Below are 17891 nucleotides of genomic sequence, written 5' to 3'. Positions count from 1 at the left end.
GGAGCGGCCTGAGGACACCACCCGGCGGTACGCTGGAAGTTATTGGACGAAAATGTGAGTTAAAATCATAATGTGTACGTACTGTTAGCGATTGGTTAGGCAAGCCCTTACAAAAATGCTCTATAGACTTTTTATACGCTTCTTATCGACTCCATTGCCTTCCCATAGATATTTTCCTTTGTTAAATAATAGTTTATAAACTATCTGAAGACAAAAGTTTACTAAAATTACATGGCCATAAATTTATAGATTGCCATTGCATTTGCATTGCCTGTATACACTAGTTTATAGTACTTGTCTATATAAAGTCTACAGACTTTTTGACAACATAGATTGTCTATAAATTGTCTATAGAATTTGTTTTGTCTATAGACTGGTCTGTTGCATTTCTGTATAGAAAGTCAATGGACTTTATTAACAACACTCTATGAACTGACAGTGGCTCTCTAATGAAATTTTTAAACAAAAAACGCGTAACCAGAGAACCAGAAAACTAAGGGCTCGGATTTAATTCAATCTGAAGTTTAGTCTGCCATGTAGAATGCGATCAAAAAGTTTACTGAAGTCTAAAAAAATTACATCAATTTGCCCAGCCCTATCCAGGACAGAAAACGATATGAAAACTCTATTCTATAATTATGTGAAAACGTGTTAACGTAGTCGACAAGTTTAGAGTAATTTTGAGCCTGCACGGTGTGATCCCTTCAGCGGATCGAACAATAAGATATCCGATTCGATATTAACAAAACATCCCTAAAGGAAAGCTTAAAGTAGAAACGAGCTGCCATTTTCGCGTGCTGTCACCTCTAGCTGTGGTCCTCGCTTCCCGAACCATGAAATCAAAACAGTTCAAAGTATAAACGCGCTAAGACGTCTTTGAAGCGCCCAACAGCTCGGGCATATCTTCCTCGCGAGCAAAACCACTGTCATTTACATCCAATTCTTTGCGCTTTATTTCCCCCTTTCAAGAGAGCACCGCCACCTGCCGGCGGTGTAGGTTGGCCAGCACACTTCTTATACCGTGTGAGGTCGCGACCCTTTCAAGGACGAAAACGCCAGTGAGCCAGAGGCCACAAAACGCTTAAGCCCCAAGTGTGGACGCAGCGAGACCGCTGAGAGCGCCTCCAGATGGCTCTGCAGAACACCCCGGGCGGTCGACGTGAAGCGCCAAGGCCGCCGCCACCCCTAACTTCGTGCGCGCCTCATATATAGCGCGCAGAAAAGAAATAAAAAGAAATTACGGCGGCCCGTCGCCCCACATGTTGGCCGTTGTTGACCCTCGCACTAGGGCGTCGTCGGACTTTCCTGCGCTCTAGACGTCCGGGGACGAAGTCGCTGTCAAGATGCGCGCACTCGCGCCCTGCAGCGGCGGCGCTCAGAAGTAGGAAGGGGGCGGAGATGAGGTGGTTGTACAGGTCGCTGTTAGCAGCGGGGCACACGTCACCTTTGACACCCGTCCCCAAAAAAGGGGCCCCGTGATGAGCAGATTGAAGGTCCGCCCGTCTAGCCGAAGACATGCCAGCTGAGAGAAGGAGCGGCTCGCGTACAGACATGGCCTATACACTATACACCCCAGCTTTTTATTTATTTATTTTTATAGTTTGGTTCTTTTCTCGGACCCGCAAACTGCGCCTGCAGGGCAATAGGAAGGACCGTGCACTAGTCATGGTTGGAGTCCAGTATGTATGTATTCTCCAATGTACTCGTGTACAGCGTACAGACTGGAATTCTTGGGGCTCGAACTGTTTGCCAAGCCCTTAGGGACTTTTTCCTCACGCATAACTTTGTGATGAAAACACTACAGCGTCCGATGGCACTCGTGAAGCAGTTGAACATGTTTGCGAACTCTGAAATTCTGGATAAGCATGCAAGCAGAATTTTCCTCTCTTCGCGGCGTCGGATGGTTTTGAAAGCCGTGTGCTTCAGATAGACAACTGCGGTAGTTGGGTAAGCAAAAAGCGTGACTCGCTCTAAATGCTCTCGCAAGTTGATGCACCGTATTGAGCTCGTTGAATCGAACGCTACAGAACGCTTACGTGTCATTCGGTTTTCGCACTAAGTAGACAAATAGCTTGATGTTGCGCTGATTGCAAATGTATGCTTTAAGTCAAGAGGCTATGCATAGCACTCAACGAGCGCACGATACATTGCAGTCGGTCTAATATGCAAGGATGAAAGCAAAACGTACTTGCGTTAACCTGTTCAGGGTAACTGCAAAAGCAACGATGATTTTGCAGTTCCTCTCCAGACACACTCTACGGCACACTCCACAGCAAAAGTGCTGGGGTTTATACTACGCTCGCTATAAAATATTGGGAGACGTTTCAAAAGACTTTTTCCGCGGGAAGAGAGTGTGTTTCTCAAGCACAAAGCAAACAATACGAATGGACTGGGACTAAAAAGAAGGTACGTGTATTCTTGTAACACCGTCTCCGATCGCTTCTAAAGAAAACACAGACATATGGCGGTAACATTTAGCTATAATCTTAGCGAATTTTTCATGTTAACTTTGCAGGCTTCCCATGAAGGGATTATGAGAAAGGAGCATGCGGACTTGTTGAGGGGTAATAAGCTAACAAGATATCATTCATGCATTACCTTTTTAAGCTTCGGGTCGTTTGGTAGGACAGACTATGTGACGCCTGGCTTAAAGGGACACTGACGACAGCGCCTTACTGCTTTCATTCATAGAAGATTGATTCTATGGTTCTTTCTGTCTGTATTGATGTTTGTTCAGCAAAAAAAATTGCTAAGAAAATTAGTTAATCATTTTCGGCCCACTCGATTCAGACGCGTGACGTCAAGACCGAAGAAGACACCGGGATTACAGTTTTTAAGTAAATGGCGGTTTAACTTAGCCTCAGAGATCCGCGTTGAGAGGTGGTCTTGACGCACCAGTTTGCTTGCGAAAACCGCCGGTGGTGGTAACATTTGCATTTCACTTTTTAATCTCTTCTCGCTTATAACAACCCAGCTTACAGTGAAAATAGCCTTTTTGTCATGAAAACGCGGTAATCTCTTTATGCAGGCGAACTTCTGTTAGTCCTGAGTGGCCCTTTAAAGGGTAGTGCTGCTCCGTGCTCTGCAAGCAGCAAACTATGACAGCAGGCACTAAAAGCAGGGTAACATGCGCATGCTAATGTAATCTGTAAATCTACGCTTCCGCTCTTTAACGCAAGCATTGCCTCTGAAATCCAGCAGCTACGGCCAGCTGTAAACGTCGCTTTCTTTGCTACCCGTCTGCCCTCCCCATCCTCCCATTGTCACCGTCCATAGCCACGCAACGAGTAAACGTGTTTGCACTGATGTAAATTGTGCAGCATGAAGAGAACATCCGCTTCCTGTTCACCTAGTTTGCAAGGTGCTTCTCAGTGGAGCCAAAGTCATGGAATTTCGCCAAATGAACAACACATGATGTCTTCAGCTTATTGCGCTTGTATTCGCTGTCGTTATTCTTTGGGTCACGGTAGTTGTTATTAGCATGGCCCTTCCTGTTCCAGCATTCCAGCAGTTTCTTTGAAGACGACTTCAGGATTGAACACACTTAGTGCAATGAATGCTTAAACGAGCAAAATTTATCCCCGATTTTATGTCTTCACCTTAAGTTCCGTCACATGGGCACTTCCAAGGAGGTATAACTATCAGTGGAAGGAGCGTTGCTAACTGTAAACCAGGCTACAGTTTTTCACACGGCTGAGTGCGGCTCAACTATTCCCGCTACGTTATTGGCCGAGCATTTTTTTTTTTTCACAAGAGCAGCAGCACTCCCTTTTCTCAGTTTAAAAGGAATACTGGTTTCCCATCAAGATTTTCATCCCCTTCAAAGAACGGGGTAGTAAGATCTTCCGAGTCGTAGGGCCTGAAGGAGAGTATTTAGGCTCCAAAGATCATCAGGCCACCTCCGGGACGCCTCTCTGTGCCTGCCTTCGCACAAATAAATCCAGACCAAACGCCTTCTTCGGAGGCCTCTTCGTCACAGCGAATGAAAGAGAGCCGTGAGACCTCCCCGGTAATCGGGTTCCGTGCAGCGATCCCTTATCTCGCTTGTACTTATTTCCGGTACATCGCGCTGCAGCCTGATTGCTTTTAAGAGAAATACAACAAAAAGCAAGAGAGGCTGATCAATAAAAATTCCCCTGCCACTATTTGCCTTTCATTTGTGTCCAATGCAAGTTCCTCACAGTCAAGATCGATGTTTTTTCACACGCAGCTTTCCTATGCGATAGCGTCGCCTACAGATGGCGCGTGAAGGCAAAAGCAAAGCTGTTCGGGTCAGCGCGCGTATGGAGAACACCCAACCAGAAGCAATTTGGTCTTCGAGCCATAGAGAGCGCCACACACTATATACTCCCGCGCACAATTTGGATGCAACTGGGTTACTGGTCGATGACGCCGGCCTAAGCCTTACTCTTCCCGGTCTGCCAGTAATTTGTACCAGTTCGTCTTGAGACCGCGGGGGGGGGGGGGGGGGGGGGGGGGCTGAACTCAAGTGTGCGAGCGCGCACCTCACTGTTTGTAACCAGGTGGTATTTTTAGACTGCCGATGACAGGCGCATCTCGCCTTTGCGTTGGTTTGATTCCGGGACCGACATTTTCCGAGCACTTATCTGATATTCGCTGCTCCGCAAAAAAGCGCTGTACAAATATTCAAATCGGAAGCTATACTGCACACTCTTGCGGCGTTGTTTCAACGTTTTAAAGGGGTACAAAATTTGCGCCCTATTTGGAAACCCGAGTGCTCGGACTTCTCTGGCTTAATACTGACTTGAGTTAACCATTTACACGAGAACGAATTTCTAAAAACGAAACACACTGAATCGTTCGATACATATTCCTCTATTTCCACGCATTCTATTTTTATTCTTTTTTAAATATGCTAGGATTTATGCTCCCATTTTTTGGTTTCTCCGTCTACACGAACTCAGCATGAAAGCGGCAAGAAGGTGTGACCAGAACCAGCATATTCTACACAGGCGCGGAGGAATTGTGAACGGCGCTGTGTTAACTTTATAGACTGCCACTAGATTGTTAAGTGAGCAAGCAAGAAGTTTAAAGCAGAAGGTTTGCAGAGCGCAGACAAGACGAGGACGTACAAAATAACCACAGTGGTTGAGACTTGAGTGGCTTCAACGATACATGTGCGTGCGGTTTCTATCCAACGCTTGGCATTTCAATGCGTGTCATGACAGCTGAGCAAGCAACTTGACCGATTTTTAAAAGCAAAATCTTTTCCGGCAGCTCTGGATCTTTTTTTAGGCGAAAGCCTTACTAGCCCCATCATGAGAAAAGCCGGCGGCGTCTGTGAGTATACGGAGATGGTACAAAAAAAGAGGGACGTGCCTACGTCATCAGAAAGTTCCATTAGAGTAAATTATGGTGTATTGCTGTGGAATAATGGTAGATTATGATGAATTGCGATGGATTAAGAGTAGATTGTCTTGAATTAAGTTTGATTACGGTAGATTGTGGTGGATAGCGGTGAATTGGATTGGGGTGGACTGATGGCGGATCATATTGAATTAAGTTGCAGTAGCGTGGATTAAGTTTGATTACGGTGAATTGTGGTGGATGTATTCTCACACACAGCACATTGTTGACAAATACAATGTTATCCGGGTTACCAAACTGTTCGACTATATTTTAGGGAAAGCTCCTAAAAATGAAAAAATAAACAAGAGCTCCTCTCTACAACGTTTAGCCAGCTTACAGGAAAACCGTACTCCTCTATAGACACGCAACACTGAGCGCTGAAAAGTGGAAACATTCCAAATAACGTACGTTTTACAAGCACAGCAGAACAATTTGCCGAGGTTACTAACCAGATTACATCATGAACACTTACAACTTGAAAACATCACATTCAATGAACTTCAGCTGCATTTTAAAAAAATTCTAGGCCGTTTTCCTGTCTTATTCCTGTCGCAATAATAATAATTATTAATTATAATTAACTAATATAACAAATAATTGTAATTATAATTGTATTATGATACTAATAATAATTATGGTTTAGGGGTTCAACGTCCCAAAGCGACTGAGGTTATGAGGGACGCAATATTAATATTTAATAATTATTAAGAGGGAATTACACTGTATTAAGACGCACTATGGTGGAATAAGTTGGATTACAGCAGATTGTGATGAATTAAGTGTGGAGTGCATTGTATTAAGTGGCCGTAGTGTGGATTAAGCAGGATTATGGTGGACTGTGGTACTTCGCGGGTGGATTCTGGAGGATTAGGGTATATCAAGAATGGGTTACGTAGGAATAAGTTAGTTTAGGCTGGATTAAGTTGCATTAGGGTTGATCATGGTGGATTACGCGTAGATTCTGGCAAATGTGGGATGGATTAAAGTGGATTCCGTTTGATTAAGTTGGATTAGGACAGTTAAGTTGCCGAGCTGTTGCTCAGGGACCGATCGCGCGCACACCCCGAAGCCGGTAGCTTGGCACCCTTGGTTTTGTATGAGTTAGTTTTTTTTGTTGGGGCTCCTCGAGAAGCCGCCATCCCGGCGCCGCCGAAATGGGTTTGTTTTGAGACAAACGCGGCAGATGGCGGTAACGACGGTTAACCGGCAGTGAGGAGGCCCGTCCTGGTAAAGTCGCACTCGAGCCGCAAGACGCGGCTGACGCGCGGACCCCTGGGGTTTCGAGAGGGGGTCGCGTATAAATTTATTGCTTTCAACGGCGGACCGGTCGCGGGACGGGCCGGACGCATCGGAGCGGGCAGCAGAAGGGGGGAGCGCGACCAGGGCAGCGCGCGGTTCGGACTGGGTGTTCGGTTTCCCTGAGCTTCCGCTGGCGTTTATAGTGTTTTTTTTTTCTCTATGCTGTAACCAAGTGGGAATGCGCAACATCTTCGTGGAATTCGCGCGGTGCCCGCGAGACAACAACAACGTGAGCACCGGAGTGCTATTGGCCCCTTCAGTTTCGGAACGAAATTCTCGTGATTGGCTACAAGAAACGCATTTCCTGTTGGTTACAAAGAAGGTCCTCAGAATGCTGGGAGAAGGGATTTAAGGGCGAGTTTTTGGTGCCAAGGGGAGATCAGAGGGCAGGTCGCCTGTGAGCGCCCGTGCAATAAAGGCATAGTGTCCCGAAGAAGTGGTCCCGTCTGTTCCGTAACGTGTCGCCGGATCACCGAACCATCAGAAGACATTCATGATCAACACCATCGATCTGTCGTTCACCGACATCGATCGATCAGACATCCATCACCACCCTCATTTCAAAATTAACTAGAACGTATTGTGGGAGATTTAGTATGGAGGTGGATTACAGTATATTAGAAAGGATTACGTGATTAAGTGCGATTCAATTGGATTAGGACGATTAGAGTGCATTAAGAGTGAATTACAGATCACCGAACCATCAGAAGACATTCATGATCAACACCATCGATCTGTCGATCACCAAAATCGATCGATCAGACATCCATCACCACCCTCATTTCAAAATTAACTAGAACGTATTGTGGGAGATTTAGTATGGAGGTGGATTACAGTCCATTAGAGGGGATTACGCGATTAAGTGGGATTCAATTGGATTAGGAAGATTACGGTGCTTTAAGAGTGAATTACAGTGGATTTGTAGGAGGATTAAAAGAGGCCAATGCTTTCACCTTCATAGCACGTAAGCAGTCTTAAGTGCCGTCTGAAATATTTATTTTTTACGCTTGTGTCTGCAGTGGTTGCATGCAGGTGCAATTCAGCTAAACGATTATTCATATACTCAGAGTTTAATTCCTTCATGACCCAAATACACTGAGCAGCCGCATAAATCCCTAATCGCTGGTGTGGTAATTTATCATCATCAGCAGCAAAAGCGCAATGAAGTCCATTGCACGACAAAACCCTCTGAGGTGTAAAAATAGATCTGGCTGCTCAGAATAGTTCTTACTGCTCCTAACCACACTGGCTGTCAAAGTACAAAAAAACAACAACAATGTAAGCAAAAACCGACAAGCACGGTGAGCAACCCACAGCGCTCATGCCATCTACTTCTCCAATTGAGCAAACTGTAGCACAAGCTTGAATCGTTGCTCCATGCATTTCCGGTCATGCGCTCGCTCCCCTCACTTGTGCTTCGTCCCGCTTCCGTTCACGGGCCGTCGTGTAATCGCGCCGGACCCCCGCAATAGCGCATAATCCCTCAGCATTCGCGGCTTTACCTGCGAATCGCATCGTCCTCATCGTGCCACGTGGGGGACCCCGCTGATCCCGGAACACGGCGCCGGAACCACCTTGTGTCTGGACGCAGTCAAAGGGCGCGACCGCTCCTGCACCCCCTCCACCGCATGCGTCACGTCCAGGTAACACCGGCATTGCACGCCTGATGCAACGCGTGCAGCGCGTGAGTCCGGCACTCGGCGACCACGCGCGCAACCCTTTCTGACCGAAGCGTGCGCACGGGAAAGAAGAAGGTAGCGAAAGAAAGAAACGGCAGAAAAGAAGAAGCGAATGAAAGGCTTGCTGCCTGTTAAACCAAAGGCGCAGGGCAACAACAGCAATGAACGCGCAAACCGTCGCGGACTTCTTTGTACGCGCGCACGCGCGCATTACTCTCAATTTCAAGGTGCAGTGCGCGCCAGCTGTGAGCTTTGTATACGTGCACTAACGACGAGCACGTATTGCAGACTCGAGCGAGCGTGAGAAAAAACGGATGGTGCTTGAAAGCACGAAGAAGGTGCACGAAGAAGGTGAATTCATCCGGGAGGCCAGGAAGGTGAAACGCTTTACAGACAAGGAATGGGTAAATAAGTTTTTGCTCTGCGGTGGTCTCTGGAAACACTTTCGCGTCCAAAGTGGTATGCACTGTCCTTTGTTCGAAAGGGTTAACGCTGTGTGAACTCTGCTAGAACTTGTTTTGGTGTACAGTAAAAAATAATGTGCGAGAGGGTGTGCCCGGGTGATCTGGAAGACGTGTTGTTAGCGTCGAAGCTGCCGGCTCCTTACTGTGCTATTTAACGTAACCCTTATAGACTAAGGCGCATGCAAGACTCGTCCCCCACTGACCCGTTTGGCGGCGTGATAGGTTTCTGCTTAAATAGCTTTCAACGGAGCGAAAAGAGCACGGAGAAGGTGGCGCCCGTGGCTGCAGAAACGTGCATCAAATGCTTAAGAGCGGTTTTAAAGACGGGGTAATCATCATCATCATCATCATCATCATTGTCATCATCAACCTGACAGCACCCACTGCACGGCAAAGGCACCTCCCACGTCTCTGCAATTAACTCTGTTCTTTGAGAGCTGCACCCACCGTATCCCCACAAAATTGTTAATCTCATCCGCCCACCCAACCTTCTGCCACCGCCTGCTACACTTGCCTTATCTTCGAATCCACTCCGTTGCTATTAAGGACCAGCGGTTATCTTGCCTTTTCATTACATGCCCGGGATAGTTCTGTCGTAATCGACTGCTGCGTATAGAGCCGTTCAGGGCCCATGCTTCAATCTCACGATGAAGGAGATTGTGAATCAGTTAAGCTCACTTGGTATTGGCTCCTTCACGTGAGGACAGCATCTCTGCGCGAAATCATAGAGCGCCGGGCGGCTTCTTGTTTCCTTCAGGTACACTTCGATTACCTGCCATTATAATTAAAGAAGGGGATATAGAATGCTATATAGTATGTGTCCGTGCTGGTAACACAGTTGGCCAATAGCACAGAGGTTCATCCACAGAACACGCGTTACAGCGCAGATTCGTATAAAGGGAAGCAGTTCGGGCCATTACATTTCCTCCTTGCCCATTCGCGTGACATTGTGCCATTAGCCGTGACTGTGTTGCCAGCAGCAGTCACTTTCAGTAGGGACGCGCCCAGCGGCTTTAACTGGCGACTAAGGCTTTCACTGACGGAAATAACCCTGCAGCAACCATTCTTACCACCTGCCTCTCACACCTTGCAAGGCGGAAATGCATTTTAAGCCTTGCACGCCACACTTTTCATCTACTTAGCTGTAGGTCTGCGCTGCACACTTCACTTGGACAACAATGAAGAGCACATGTCTTTAAAAGCGTACACTGTACGCGTGGCCACGTACAGCGTACACTGAAGGTCTCGAAGGTAATAGGACGGGTTATTCATGTTATCCTATCTTAGAAGAAAATAAAGAAATAGTAGGCCAAGAAGTACAGACTACAGGATACAGCACCTTCAACGGGTAAGCTTCGATTCAGCCGCAGGCGAGCAGTCGATATATAGGAATGCGTTTCAGCAGCAGCCGCACCTATAGCTTCCGCGTGTGTATCTACACTTTTTTTTCTTTTTTGTCAAGAGCACTTGTTGGGGTCTAATCTACAATCGTCTTAGTAAAGATTGACCGAAATCGCTTTCAGAAGAACAGAACCCAATTTCTTGTCAGCTTTAGTTTAGGTTTTACGTCAGAAATGCTTTCTTAACTCACTCGGTTAGAAACGTTAGTAGAGAGCCGCCGCGTTGGCTCAGTGGTTATGGCACTCGGCTCCTGACCCGAAGGGCGTGGGCTCGATCCCGGCCGCGGGGGTCGAATTTCGATGGAGGCGAAATTCTAGAGGCCCGTGTACTGTGCGATGTCAGTACACGCTAAAGAACCCCAGGTGGTCGAAATCTCCGGAGCCCTTCACTACGACGTCCCTCATAGCCTAAGTCGCTTTGGGACGTTAAACCCCCATAAACCAAACCAAACCAGAAACATTAGTCCTTGAATGTGTTCTCCAAGACTCTTTGACGGTACAGTGAAGCCCGTACGTTGCGCAATACTTGTCGCGCCCTCTGTCACGTAGTCCCACCGTCGGCTATCTGTACACACAGTGCAGGTCTGCGGCTGAGTCCAAGGCTTCGCTGCCTGACACCGACGCCGCGCTGACCATCGCGGCCAAAGAAGACGCTGGCTCGGCGGGAGCTTCCCCGCGTACCTTTCCACTTCCGTTTCTCGGGCCTCGGTCGCCGGCGCCGAAATTGGGTCAAGCGAATGTAACCGTGCGTATGTCTGTGCGTGAGTGTGAACGTGCGTTCTGTTGCAAGAGCGTGCGAGGGAGCGAAGCCGTGTTATGCGCTTGGCCTCAAGTGTACACGATTGCCGAAACATCAGGAAGGAGTGCGCTGGATGCGTATGCAGGCACCGCCACCGGCGACTGCCTAATGTGCGCCTGACCCCGCGTAAGCGGCGTCTCTGTGTACATGTCACGGCGGGTTTTATATACAGCGTGCTTTTATATAGTCCGGCGGCCACAGAAAGCAGCGCTTTCTCGCTATGCAGGGTGTACTGGCCCATGCATGACTCACCGTCATGTGGTTCAAGGCGCGCAGGCCTGTCTGTGCTCGCCCATTACTGCATTCCAGCCCGCGCGATTATGGAGTGCCTTTGAACAGGACATGGAGTATTTTGGGATGAGGTTTCCCAAGGTGTATTATTTTCATACAGAGGGAGACGTGCATGTTGCAACCACAAAGGATTATGTGCACAAAATGATGCGCGTTGTCACTCATCACTGAACCCCTCTCCCATGCCTCTATAGAAAGCACATGGGAACAGAGCGGTCTTGCACAGGAAAAGGCACAGTAATCGGCATAGGGCACATGTAAGGACTGAAGCGCCAACTCCAAGGGCCCTTTTTGGGCGTACGCGCTCATCGTCGGCGCTCTTGGCGTACGCTAAAACCGGTCTGCGCATGCGCACTGCAGGAGACGCCAGCAAACCTCGGCGAGGCGCCGATATCTGACCGTGCGAGATATCGGCGCGCACGGGCGCTCGCGTACGCGTCGGAAGCGGGGTCCGGTTTAGAACAATGGGGAACTTGCACTGAAGTTTGTGGTGCCGATTGCAGCGCCATAACACACTGCCCAGCGAGAAGAGCGAGCAGTTTTGGGCAGTACTCTTAGTATTTTTCCGCGCCACCTTCAGGCGCTTATTGGCGTGAGCCTCCGCGATCTGTCGAAGGCGCACGTGCCGTGCGTCAGCTATCTGGGCTACGCCGAGAGAAGCTAGGCAATGGATGCTGACAGCTAAACGTGGGTATCTAATCGCGCAGAATGTGTTATCGCCTTTGCAGCGGCCCAAGCGGCTGACAAAAGCAGTTTTGAGTCACCGAATGGAACAATTGCAGTGCCACCTTGGCAGCGCAGGTTCCCCATAAGAGGGTCGCGGGGCTTTCGGCGGCTCTTCATGGCTTGAAGCTCTTTCAGGTTCCCCGAACTTTTCTTAGCGGTTTAAGTTCTCCTTTCATCGCCCCCAAATCCCTTCTCTCCACGGCTTGAAATTCTCTCTGGCGGCTCGAGAGGGGAAGAGAGCCTGCGCCACGAACATGGAGGTGCATGCCTCTTTTCGACGCCCGTTCCGGCGTACGCCAAGAGCGCCGACGCTGGGCGCGTACGCCCAGGAAGGGCCCTTGGAGTTGGCGCTTTATTCGGGCAGAGAGAGAGAGAGAGAGGAGGAGGAAGAGAGGGCAGGTACAGAAGGGGAACAGGATGCGAGTGCATGCTCTAACACGGCTTTCGGCAGCTTTGTATGCGTCATTACAATACGCCTAATATGCGCACCTACGTTACTGCTTCCGAAACGCTGGCGCGCGAGCAGTTAGTCCGAAACGAAAGCGCGGTACGCATGATATACATATACTACTCCTCATAAGTTCCCTGCAGCGCTGGAAAAGCTATACATCTCGTCCAATCAGGAGAGTGTGCTAAACATGTTCCTGCGCGCCTTATTGTCTGCCCGCGGCTTATGCAGATACGGTTGGAAAGCAGAAATTGGGAAACATTAAGTAGCTTTAGATTAGCGTATGCGCTCTTAAGTACGCTAAACGCAATCATTTTGGCGGGGCGTTACGCTGTTCGTAGCATCCGCATTTTAGTTCTGCCTAGGACTAGTTTTTAGAATGGAGACTACTTTTGTGAACAAACCGACCCTCTTGTAAGCGCCTATGAGCGACAGAATATTAACTGGATCTAAAAAAATAAAGAAAATGAATAGTTCGTGGTTGATGTTGAAGGTGAGATTAGACAAAACCAATGCTTCGTAAAAACGATGAATTTCCTCGAAACGAGGGGACTTGCTTCGAAGCGCGCCGCCTTGTTGGAAATGCTACTGTAGCGTACGCATGTTGCACACGCTCGAGGAATGGCGCACGTAACCCGAGCGTAAATTAAGGCTCGATTCTAAAAAGCGTTTGACGCATGCGCACTTTAATGCACACTATCCCAACGCCTATATGCCCATTTTACTCAATCACTACATTGTGCGGGGTCAGAACGTCGCCTCTGCACTCATCGCAGCTTGTGTAGTGCTGCATTTAACTACTGAGATGTAGTGTAAGAAACAGAACCAGGCATCACCTCCAGCTCCTACATACTTGTACGTGCTGCGGCAGAAATGAGTACAAACTGGCCGTCTAAAATATACGGGAAATGTCAGCGTAGACGTGTCTGCTTACACTCACTAAGGGTGATCGGCGCCGTGCTCACCGCTCATTATCAGCTGCGATGAGCTGCCGTTTAAAACTTTAGCGGAAATTTCAATTTGTAAAATTTATCCGTTGTTTTACGCAAGACAGAGAGCGTCTTTGTGGCTCTCCACACACTCCCGGCTTCGCTTTCTTTTTTGCTTCTGCGCTGAAGGGCGAAATTTGCCGGCGCATGTCTCGCAAGTTGTGCGAGGGGACTTTTCATAAATCGAATTCGCATTAAAAAGAAACAGTGACCTAAAATCCGCAATGTTTGTAAGTACCCTCAAAGGTTAAACTAGAAAATAAATTGGTAAATTTTTCATAAGCGAGCTGATAGCTGGCTTCTTGAAGGTGTTGATAATAATAATAATAATAATAATTGGTTTTTTGGGGAAAGGAAATGACGCAGTATCTGTCTCACATATCGGCGGACACCTGAACCGCGCAGTAAGGGAAGGGGTAAAGGAGGGAGTGAAAGAAGAAAGAGGTGCCGTAGTGGAGGGCTCCGGAAGTATTTCGACCACCTGGGGATCTTTAACGTGCACTGACATCGCACAGCACACGGGCGCCTTTTGCGTTTTGCCTCCATAAAAACGCAGCCGCCGCGGTCGGGTTCGAAACCGGGAACTCCGGATCAGTAGCTGCGATGGCTCAGTGGTTAGGGCGCTCGACTACTGATCCGGAGTTCCCGGGTTCGAGCCCGACCGCGGTGGCTGCGTTTTTATGGAGGAAAAACGCTAAGGCGCCCGTGTGCTGCGCGATGTCAGTGCACGTTAAAGATCCCCAGGTGGTCGAAATTATTCCGGAGCCCTCCACTACGGCACCTAATTCTTCCTTTCTTCATTCACTCCCTCTCTTATCCCTTCCCTTACGGCGCGGTTCAGGTGTCCAACGATATATGAGACAGATACTGCGCCATTTCCTTTCCCCACAAAACCAATAATAATAATAATAATCAGTAGCCGAGCGCCCTAACAGTGTTAATGCCCGCCTCGCCTTTCTGCGATTCATCCGTTTGTGTTTCTCGAATAAATTTTAATAGTAGAGTTTTTCAAACCTGAATTTCGGAAAGCGTGCATAAACTGGCCTTTGAAGAACGACAGCATGCCTTAGAAGGTTCTCGTCAGTTGCCTTAAAATTCGCCTGTGCGTGCATCTTTTCCACGTGAATGCATTTCCAATAGCCAGAAGTCTCAGAGATGCATGCAGTCGAAACCAATTGGCTGTGTTTCACATGCCCTTTGCAGTAACAAGATGGGAAGAAGTGAAGTCACTAACCCGAATTGTTGCAGGTACCTGTCATGTTTATAAGCGTGGTAGGTTTGGTAACCTGCGAATTTGATTGGCTTAATAACTGGGCTAGCGGGCCCGTTTGACGGGTTATCATAGGGACTGGACAAAGTAAGAAAAGAGGTGGCACCTAACACGCTCGCCTCCTGCACACTCATCGTACAAAACCAAGTTAGAGTGAACACGTTGTAATTTAGGTACTGATTATACAAAAATTTTCATTTACTGTAACATTTTAGAACGGTGTTGTTGCAACAAAAAATTACAGAACGGTGCCTCAATACAAAGAGATTCATTTCAAAATTCTTAATTCCTAATCTCTGCTGATAGAAAACCGAGTACTTGGTTTTTATTTCAGTGAAGTCCCTACAGGGTGCGCGAGAACCCACAAATAATGACGTAGCAGAAGATTTTGTGCTTCGGTAATTCTCATCACGAGGTTGTGACACGCGGCCAAAGAGGACCAGGTTTATCCAGTTTTCGAAGCTACCATCGTTGAAGGCAACAATGTTTAAAAAACACACACATAAAATGAGTGCTCACTTTTGTCATCTTGTGTAAACTGTCTTATTTTTCGTCGGATAGAAGAACTGGCACGTGCCTACTCCACTCCAACACCAAAGCATCCAACGTACAAAGCCGGGTGCCGCACGTACTCCCTTTATCTCCAGACCTCGCGTACACACGAGACACTGCGGTGACGCTCGCCGGAACTGCTCAACTTTATGACGCGTGCGCGCGAGTCCCGCTTTCTGCGTGCGATCCCTTTTTTTAAAGCTGTCGCGGCACCGACCTCTATTCCCGGTAGGGCTACACATATATCCACACGCCGCTCGTATAGGAGTAGACACGTGCCGTTTGCATACTCCCATGAACACAAAACACAAACACGCGGACACGCACAGACGAGAGCAGCACGCGGTATACTCATGCTGCGCGCGCATATATGCTCCTCACAAGAAATAAACAAAAAGCAAAAGAAAACAAAGGCGAAATGAAAAGGGGAGAATCTGGGCGAATCCTTTTCTGGAGAACGGCTGCTGGCGTGCGCACAGTGGCACGCGTCGGAAGCTGGCGATGCCGTGCTACGGAAAATGTAGATTCCGAGCCTGGTGCCGCAGCAGGAGGAAGTCGGCCGAATCAACCTGGAACTGACGACCGCCGCCGCACTCTTGTTTTGGGCAACGCGCTCTTTATATTTTTTTTTACGGTCACGCACATATACGATATTCCATGCTCTGTTGCTGCCGCAGAAGCCGGTACTGTATGCGCCAGAGTTTTATTCCTTGCATGTCATGCGCATACTGGACGAATTTGCTCGTTATATATATATATATATATATATATATATATATATATATATATATATATATATATATATATATATATATATATATATATATATATATATATATATATATATATATATATATATATATGTGTGTGTGTGTGTGTGTGTGTGTGTGTGTGTGTGTGTGTACGTGCGCATACAGGCTCTTCTATTCTTGACGCGTACTGCTTTCCGTGGCCCCCGAATAACCACTCGGCTCTTTTTTTTTTTGAAGCGATGTTTATTGCCTCAGGGCATAAAACTACTGAGTGAGAGATGAGTAAGATGCTTAAATGAATGAAAAAAGGTGGGCTGATTTGATGAAATCAAGAAGTGAACGATGATATTTTCTTTCGCCCTTTGTATTCTTGTGTTCTCCTTTAGTTCCTTACTCTACATTATCCAGACTCGGTAATACTGGTAAGTAAGAAAAGGCGAAAGGGAGGTATCCGCCATCAAAAAATAAGGCCGGTGGTGCAGTGTTATCTCGCGACGCAACAGCAACTTCCCCTTCTGTGTGTCTTTTTTTTTTCTTTCTTCTCGTTCTTGAACTTTCGCACAGTGGCCGTTTGGTTTGCCTGCCATCCGCGTGGCCGTTAACATTACGCTCCGTTACCGAGTATAATTCGCGTATTACTTCAAACGCTGACGACTTAACTAGATATGCTTTCTAGTTGTACCGGTTCGAACCAAACTTAACCAAACTTTTGAGGAATCCTTCAGAGAGCCAGCGCATTTCATTTCACACGCAACTTGCTCTCGCAGGCTGCCGCCTAACGTGGAAACCGCAAGCACCCACCTTGCATTATCTCCTTGCCTTCGCTCTTAGGAAAACAGAATCGTCCCTTCGAAAAGGCGTGGAAGGCCGTGCATGCAGAAGAAAACACTGCGGAGTTAACGCAGTCCGCATTCTCGTTGATATAATCGCGGATGGAAAAAGTCGTAGATACCCTCCCTTTACGAGCCTGTGGCGGCGTTCGAATAGGTAGTAAAAGAAAGGACAAGCCAGGAGTTTTATCGGAAAGCTAACTCTTCCACTGAAAGCTCGCCACAAGGAGAAAACTGGCCCCAGCCATCGCAAGGTCTTTTCTTATTATTATGTTAGTTTAGCTTAGGGGTTAGGTGCGTCACAAACGCGTCTCAGCAGGACTTAAAATATAGACAAAGTTAGCAGCAAGACCCTCGGTTGGTGATACAAAATACTATAGCGCAAAGAAACATTGATTGATTGATTGATTGATTGACAGCCACGTCATTTTATTAGAAAACTTTTCTTGCGGCCCATTCACTGCTATAACTCATAGGACACTTCAATAGTGGCTATTTGAGCGTGTCTCCATGGCGTCCGTTCGGAGATGAGTGCGTTGTATGTATTGGTTGTGGCGTATTCTAGGACTCGTGTCGCCCTTGTTGTTGGTCCTCGAAAAGCGTTAAGTTGGATACCTTCTGAATTGAGCGGCATGCATGCTCGTGCAAGGTTCCTTGATTTACGACTTTTGAGCAAGTTGCATGTCAGTTGTGCACATATTAAGGTTAAGGCAAGGATATTCTAACTTTTAGATGCAATGTTTCAGAAACGCTAGAGTGAGAAAGAAGGACATAAAGAACAATGTATTAACGTTTGACAAAAAAAAAGTAACATTGTTGTAACGTTGCTGACCTTTCAGGTTATGTATAAACATTATAACATTATAGTTAGGTCCAAATGGAGAACAGCGTACAACACAGAAGGCTCACGTTGTACTGGCCACAATTTCTAAATACGCCATAGTCCTCTTTACAAATTAGTTTTACGTGAAGCATGCCGTATACATGGCAGCCACTAAAAGGATAAAATGCCGGGAAGCGTA

Source organism: Amblyomma americanum, chromosome 7 (assembly GCF_052857255.1).
Source record: "Amblyomma americanum isolate KBUSLIRL-KWMA chromosome 7, ASM5285725v1, whole genome shotgun sequence".
NCBI classification, from domain to species: domain Eukaryota; kingdom Metazoa; phylum Arthropoda; class Arachnida; order Ixodida; family Ixodidae; genus Amblyomma; species Amblyomma americanum.
Note: the sequence above shows the minus strand (reverse complement) of the source record.